At 37.0% G+C, this 8815-nt stretch overlaps 1 long non-coding RNA gene across 1 annotated transcript; it reads right to left on the bottom strand.

The window, feature by feature from the left end:
• Positions 1–5833: 5833 nt before the first annotated feature.
• Positions 5834–8481, bottom strand: LOC133639068 (uncharacterized). Its single transcript, XR_009823727.1, has 3 exons — positions 7428–8481; positions 6151–6332; positions 5834–6048 (listed from the first exon to the last, which is right to left on the bottom strand). It is a non-coding gene; the product is annotated as an uncharacterized LOC133639068 (long non-coding RNA).
• Between the last annotated feature and the right edge of the window lie 334 nt (positions 8482–8815).

Below are 8815 nucleotides of genomic sequence, written 5' to 3'. Positions count from 1 at the left end.
AGCTCACCCTGGTGTTGTAGTTATGGCGGTCATTTACGTTATGGAAGTGGTTTGACATGTAGTACTTTTTAAGCTCGTTCTTATGTTTGCTTTCTGAAAGACAGCTGAACCTCTGAGGTCATAGGGACTCTCCCTAGGTTTGAACCTCTCCTGTAGACACCCAGGCAGCATGTGGTTATGAGCTTTACCCGTCACAATAGCAGTGTCAACAAGATCGTGCAGTTTGAATGATTTTAATTTAATGAAAAGAGCATTGGTATGGTCATGATAATCCGCATAATTTACAATTCTAAAGGCTTTCTTTTGAAGTAAGAACATAGAGTTGATTTTTGATTTGTAATTGTTACCCCAGATTTCAACACAATAATTAAGATATGGGAGTACGAAAAGAAGTACGAAATAATTTAAATTTTATGAAACATAGCAATCATTTTTGCCATCTTTGTCTTGAGTATATTTATGTACAGTTTCCAATTTAATTTATCATCTATATAGATTCCCAAAAATGTTGTTGAATACACCCTTTCTATCTCCATATCATCAATTCTTATGTGACACTATGTTATTTTTTCCTACATCCAAAAATTATATATTTTGTTTTATTTAGGTTGATTGATAGTTTTTTGGTATCAAACCATTGCTTTAGTATGTGGAGTTCACTCTCTACAGTCTCTAGGAGCTGGCCAAGGTCTTGCCCAGAACAGTACAGGCTTGCATCATCAGCAAAGAGAATACAGTTGACTTTACAGATATCATTAATATACAATAAAAACAATTTTGGTCCCAGTACAGAACCTTGGGGTACTCCATGTGTTATAGTCTTTTTACCTGAATCTACATTGTTCATATGCACGTACTGTTCTCTGCCACCAAGATAACTTGTCAACCAATCGTGAGCAAGACCTCTGACACCATACCTCTGCATTTTGTTTAAAAGTAATGTGTGATCGATGGTGTCAAAGGCCTTGCTCAGGTCAATGAAAACGTCAACAGTAAACTCCTTCTTATCAATTGCAGTGGTTACCTCCTCAACCTAATTCCATCACCAACATGGAAGTAGACCTGTTTGATCGAAAACCGTATTGGTGTTCACTTAGCTCAATAAAAGTGTCTAATCTTGATACAAATAATTTTTCAAGGACTTTTGAAAATTGTGAGAGTAAAGAAATAGGCCTATGGTTGGTGAACTGATGCTCATCTCCACTTTTGGAGATGAGAATAACCTTTGCCGTTTTCTTTTTCATAGGAAAGACACCTTTATAAAAGAAATATTAAATATATATAAGTGATTGAAGAGCTGGTGGCAGTTTATTCCAAAGAGAGGCTCATCCGTGATTTGGCGTATATTCCTTTGTTGATTTTCTACATAATGGTAGCTCGAGCAGACGCTATTCAGGTGAGGAAGCAGAGTGCTGACCGTGCACTTTTAATAACCACCTGCTGAAGGTCCTTTTGTTGCTACTGGCTGTCATCCTGCAGTTTATGTCCTTGGAGCAGTGCAACATCTCTAATTTGGTGAAGTCTGCAAGGGATGGCTGTGGTTGTTTCTTGTTTGCACCAAGAGTCCTCATTTTATTTTATTTTATCAGATAGCACTATGGCAGGGGTGTCCAAACTTTTTCCACTGAGGGCCGCACACGGAAAAATTAAAGCATGTGGGGGCCATTTTGATATTTTTCTTTTTCAAACCATAACAAAATATATGCATTTTGTATTTATTTTACCTTTAGGGGTCCCAGGGACCATAAAGGGTCTCAGTCATTAAAATGTTAAAAAATAAGTCAGATTATTATTTTTTTAAATTATTTAACGCTTACAGTAAATCTCTATATCAACTTCAAGTTGATATAAAGTAATACAAATTAAAACAAATGTTTTATGGCTTTTCTGTCAAAAACAACTTTTTTATAGTAAAACTGAAATATGCAGTATTTAGTAATTAGAGCCCTAAAAGATCAATAATGCAGGACAACATTGATTTTAATTTTTTCATATTTTTGAGTAATCACAGTGAAAAGATGAATACAAAATCCCTAAATATATTTGGGATGCAAAAGGTGCCCCACTCATAAAGTGATACATTTTTACTAGGTTTTTCTTTTACTTTCAACTAGGGATGTCCGATAATGGCTTTTTGCCGATATCCGATATTGTCCAACTCTTTAATTACCGATACCGATATCAACCGATACCGATATCAACCGATATATACAGTTGTGGAATTAACACATTATTATGTCTAATTTGGACAACCAGGTATGGTGAAGATAAGGTACTTTTAAAAAAAAATTATAAAATAAAATAAGATAAATAAATTAAAAACATTTTCTTGAATAAAAAAGAAAGTAAAACAATATAAAAACAGTTACATATAAACTAGTAATTAATGAAAATGAGTAACATTAACTGTTAAAGGTTAGTACTATTAGTGGACCAGCAGCACGCACAATCATGTGTGCTTACGGACTGTATCCCTTGCAGACTGTATTGATATATATTGATATATAATGTAGGAACCAGAATATTAATAACAGAAAGAAACAACCCTTTTGTGTGAATGAGGAGGGAGGTTTTTTGGGTTGGTGCATTAATTGTAAGTGTATCTTGTGTTTTTTATGTTGATTTAATTAAAAAAAGAAATAAAAAAAGAAAAAAAGATACCGATAATAAAAAAAACGATACCGATTTCCGATATTACATTTTAACGCATTTATCGGCCGATAATATCGGCAGGCCGACAGGCATCCCTACTTTCAACACTTAAGTTACGAGATCGACTTCTGTCGATTTTATGCTGGAACTATTATTTTGTTTGTTTTATGCGCTTTTGCCAAAGAAAACTTTGGTGTTTTTACATGGCTACTACACAATATATGCAATATTTACCACATAAAACATTTTAAAGTGAAATATTTGAAGTAATTGGAGCCCTGAAAATAATTCATTATAACATGGATTTTTTGTCTTTTTTTTTTTTTTTTGAGCAATGGCAAAACAAGAAAAATGAAGAAAGACAAAAGAAAAAAAAACAAAACAGCCTGCATGGCAGCTTTTGTGTCAACATTGCAACTTTTTCTCGTTAGATTTCACCTCATTCCACTTTTTTTAATGTTCTTTTTTATTTTTACAATAGTATTTCCAGAATGTGTGGCGGGCCGGTAAACAATTAGCTGCGGGCCGCACTTTGGACACCCCTGGACCATGTCATAAATGACTTAACTCGTACTCAAAAGATTGGGCCAAGAGCATGAACACTCATAGGCGTATTCTTCACGAACATGATGATATTCATAAATAACTGTATTAAAGTGACAAAAACGCTGTCAACCGCGAGCGAAGACAGGTCATTTTAAGTGTTATAGCACAGGTTCTGCTCTGAGCTGATCACACCACTGGAAAATGTGTCTTCACTCATCCAAATACATATTGGCTGAACCTTATTCAGACTCTAGGACAGTGGTTCTCCAAATGTTTTATTTTACTAAGTACCACCTCAGAAAACACTTGGCTCTCCAAGTACCACCATATTGACCAACATTCAAATACAATAGCGTAGTAGGCCTACATATTCATAAAAAACAAGGCAGAAGCTTTATTTAACAAGCATATTTAAAGGAGCCATATGTAATAATTTCATGTCAAGTCGTCATTTAATGGCCCTGATATGTCAAAAGGCATTAATAAATCATGTTATTGTTACGGTTACACTAAGGGAGATGACGGCAACAGACACCAGGGGAAAGTATGTAGCTCTGAGATTTATTTTATATATATATATATATATATATATATATATATATATATATATATATATATATATATATATATATATATATATATATATATATATATATAGACATATATATATATATATATATATATATATATATGTCTATATATATATATATATATATATATGTCTATATATATATATATATATATATATATATATATATATATATATATGTCTATATATATATATATATATATATATATATATATATATATATATATATATATATATAGATATATATATATATATATATATATATATATATATATATATATATATATATATATATATATATATATATATATATAATACATCTCAGAGCTACATACTTGCCCCTGGATTTTTATTCTGCAAATGTTTACTTTTTATTCGACCCCTTTTACCGTATTGCATTTGCACTATCTTGTTCAGCACATTCATTGTTTTTTTGTTTTGTTTAGTTTTTTGCACTATGCTTTTTTAACCTGTAAAGCACTTTGGTTCAATTTAAAAGTTGTTGAAAACGTGCTATATAAATAAAGTTGACATGACTTGACTCGACTCGGGGATGCACACAGGGAACTGCGGGGTGAGGGAGGACGCGACAATTGACGCAGGGAAAAACACAGTGATCAGGACAGAAGGCAACTAGGAAGCTGGAGACGAGCTTACGGTACGCCAACAGAAGGTTATATTCCGGCGCGGCATGGCAGGTTGTGCGGGCTTATGAAGGCAGCTCGCTCGTCACCGGCAGGTGCGCTGATTGCCGTTGAATGATTGCAGCTGGCGGCTGCTGCAGGGCGGAGACGCGCCCGGAGCGTCCCTGGATGTGCGCGGCCGTGGGCGTGTCCCGAGGTGCGACAAACAGAGCGCAAGGATGAGGGCGCATTGGAATGCGCCTTGGCCGTGACAGTTATTTTAGAATACCTTTAAAACTGATAACAGTAGTTCAGCCGGGATATGCTCATTTAAAAATTTGATTTACAGCCCCGGAATATTGTTATTGTTTTCATTTAGATGCTCCTTAAAAAGTCTGTGAGTGTGTAACATCCAGGTTGCCAGTTACGCACCGCCACCTTTGTTGAGCTACTGCCCATGGTAAAGTTACAAATTATGTCAGATTTTTGTATCGTATTTTCCGGACTATAAGGCACAGTTAAAATCTTCTTTTTCCCCCACAAAACTCGACAGAGCGCCTTATAACCCGGTGCGCCTAATGTACGGATTCATTCTGGTTTTCCTTACCAACCTCGAAGCAATTTTATTTGGTACATGTGGTAATGTTAAGTGTGACCAGTAGATGGCAGTCAAACATAACAGATACGTGTAGACTGCAATATGACTGAAGTAAACAACACCAAAATGTTATATGTTCCATTGAAAATATAGAACATTACACACGGCGCTCAAAAATCTATCAAAATGTTTTAGTACGACTTTGGTAAGCTATGAAGCCGCACCGCTTGATGGATTGTACTGTGCTTCAACATACGAGTATTATGGTGTGTGTATAAGGTAAGACATATTATCTGGCGTTTTGTTTCACAATATTATGCAAAACCAGCTTTTCTTACCTTCTGATCTGTATTTGGGATCTGCATAAATCCTGAAACATTCGGTCCGCCTTTGTAGTCAGCAGCTGTTTGGAAACTTTGTCTGCATATTTAAAGTTCTGTGCACTTGATGTGGTCCGGATTTTATATTACTGTATTAGTTACACTTGATTAATTGAAGGAACAGTTTATAAATCAAAGTTTTTTTTCAATTATTCGGTTAAACGTTGCAGCCCTAATCGCAACTTCCATCAAACTTTGTAGGGAAAATGTTACGTTTGCAGGAGGGAGTTGTGACGGCACAGAACCACAAGGGGGCAATATTGCTCTATGTATCTATTATATATATATATATATATATATATATATATATATATATATATATATATATATATATATATATATATATATATATATATATATATATATATATATATATATATAAACAATATAATATAATAAATAAAGAACAATATATTTAATTAAACAACAAAGAAATGGAGTGTGACAAAACCCAAAGGGTATATGGTGTAACACTATGTGTAGGAATTAATTAATGAGTGTTACCAGAGTGATGAGTGAGAAAGCGGACAAATCCAAAGGGGCTAGGCAGAGAAGGTCCGTGTCCAAGCGGGAGGTCGGGACCCAAGAGGCAGTCCGGGAAGCAGGGGGAGAAACGAGGAATGACGAGACGCACAGCTCGACACTTGGAACAAAGGCAGACTGCAGGAAGGACGACAAGGGAAATCGTGAGACCATACAAACACGACGGTGGAGAACACAGAGAGCGAAGTAAGGTTTGCATAGAGCAGGATGATAGCTTACGGGACATCAACAGAAGGTTATGTTGTGCCGACGGATAGCAGGTTGAGCAGTTACTTGAAGGCAGGACCACTCATTAGCGCCAGGTGCGTAGATTGCCGGCGATTGATTGCAGCTGCTTGCTGACGCCGGTCTGATGCGCGCTCTCGGAGCTGCGCTCAGCGTAGCACACAGATGAATGCGCACTGACAGAAAAACTCGCAAAATCAGGCCTCTCAAAAAAAGCTCACAAAATCCTGGAAGGATTGGTATATTGTTAAAAATGTACTGATAATGACTCGTATATGCAAATAAAACATGCACGTTACAAGTTGATGCAATATTATTAAAAAACAATAAGCCTTAAAACGTTGCTTTGCAGCTTTTGCCGCATTTTTGGTGGAAAAGCTTCTACGAAATAAGGGAGTTTTAAAGAATCAGGACAGACTGTTTGTTGTTATCCAAAAGCCCCAATTAGCCTTGGGTGATCGGACACCGAGGAAATATTTATTTCCTTTCCAACGTTTTCACATGTAAACACAGCCTCAGTAAAAAGCATACTTGTCTTGCAATTATGCTTGTGGAAATGTTGTCTGACACCACTACTGCTGTGCTGAGTCTAATCAGAATTGTAGCAGCTTGTAAATAGCAGACAGCATAAGTGTGGTGCTATCCATCCATCCATTTTTCTACCGCTTGTCCCTTTTGGGATCGGGGTGGGGGTGCTGGACCCTATCCCAGCTACTCCTTCCACATTTTTCAACCCGTTTCAACCGTTCCACCATCAAATCATTCCTCGTAATCAGGACAAAACAATTAAGTTGTTTTTTCAACTGGAAAAATTCCTGGTTTTCCCGAAATTCCGTAATACCATTTCTCAATGAAAAATTGTACTACTTCAACAAAATTCCAACACCAATTATTAAATCTTTTTGCATTTTCAATAAAAATTCCCTCTTTTACCAAAATTCCCAAATTTCCATGAAATTCCCATTAAAAAAAATGGGACATTTTTTAAACTTCCACAACTCCCACATTTTTTATCCAATTCAAACCGTTCCAACTTCAAAATATTCAGCCTGGTCATGAAATGTGTGCTCCCTTTCAACAATTGTAAAAAAAAAAAATCCCGGATTTCCTAGAATTCTCAGTTTTTTGGGACATTTTCCCCATTCCAAATGAATCATCCATTGTTCACACTTCCACAATTCACACATTTTTCAACCGATTCAAACCATTCCAACGCCAACACATTCCACTCATCCTGGACATTCAAATGTGGGGAGGCGTGGCCTGCGGACCTGCAGCGAAGCGGGGTGTGTCAGGACCGGCTTCGAGATCAGCGACAGGTGTGTAGATGACCCAGCTGGGAGTGTTTGTCTGATGACCTGTCGCTCTGTTAAAGGCAGCAGTTGGGAAGGAGAGAAGAGTTGTTGATGGTGGAACACGAGCACGAGCACGAACGAGAGTGAGAGCGAGACGGACAGAACTGGCAAGACCTGATGGCGGAAAAGCACAAGAAGAGACTATTATTGAAAAATAATGAATTGTTCTTAACCATGAACGAGGCTGTCATGTCCGTCCTTGGTGGTCCAAAGAACCCGGAGGAGCAAGAGCTCCACATCAAACTAACTCTTTCCCAAGTTCCAAACCAAATTCCCGTTTTCCTGTAAATTCAAACGCTTCTTCAACATTCAAACCATACCAACATTTAAACTATTTTTACATTTATACTAATTTCTATCTGCATTTCAGTTCAACTTCAGCATTGAAGCATTGACACGCAATTCCTTCGGGAATTGCCTTATCTAGTTTATTTTAAAATATTGTATTTGGACAATCAAATATGTACTTATATAATGGTTAAAGTTAGTGCCGGAAGGCGGGGTACACCCTGGACAAGTCGCCACCTCAACGCAGGGCCAACACAGATAAACTAACACAGATTGCCAATCAACCTATCCCCAGGTGCATGTCTTTGGAGGTGGAAGGAAGCCGCAGACGGATGTCATTTGAGTTCTTAACGATACAGCTCTAGTACCATTACATGCACCAAATACAGTATACAGCAACACCCACGCACACGGTTTCAAATGGTAGATGTCTGTGATTTAAGGCTTAATCATTTTGTTTATAGTTCTAGTAGTTAACTGTGCCGGTAATCGTTGCCGTTGGTTTGTCAGTTTGTTGGTTATTTAGCAACACAAAAAGTAGTGGTCAGATTTTCATGAAACTTCCAGGAAATATCCAAAATTACATTTGGAGCCTTGGCCATATCAGTTCTACTGCGTAACCTTAACCTGCCTTATTCTTAAGAAGGGCCTGGCAGAGGTCTGCGCTCTCTGAGTGCTTTTCTACTTCATAGAATATAATAAGGAAGTGGAAGATGTCCAAAAACCGCCTAAAATACTCAATTTACATAATGTGACCTGAATATTAACACATTAAGACACGAAAAAATGCTTGGTAGCAGGCTACTTTTTTAAAATTGTGTTTTACCTGCAGGAGGATTACGATTAATTCCTTATTTAAACATTAAGCTATCATCGGCGGTCACTCGAACGAGTATGACGATCCTCCTGGTAGGGGTGTATCCCTTTATGGAGGATGCCTGTACCTGACTTTGTTTAACGTGGGGAGACTGGTGCACAGACAGTCACCGCACGATCCTTGACAGAATCGGGTCAGG

Source organism: Entelurus aequoreus, linkage group LG21, assembly GCF_033978785.1.
Source record: "Entelurus aequoreus isolate RoL-2023_Sb linkage group LG21, RoL_Eaeq_v1.1, whole genome shotgun sequence".
Classification (NCBI taxonomy): Eukaryota; Metazoa; Chordata; class Actinopteri; order Syngnathiformes; family Syngnathidae; genus Entelurus; species Entelurus aequoreus.
Note: the sequence above shows the minus strand (reverse complement) of the source record. Positions and strands in the feature narration are given on the sequence as shown.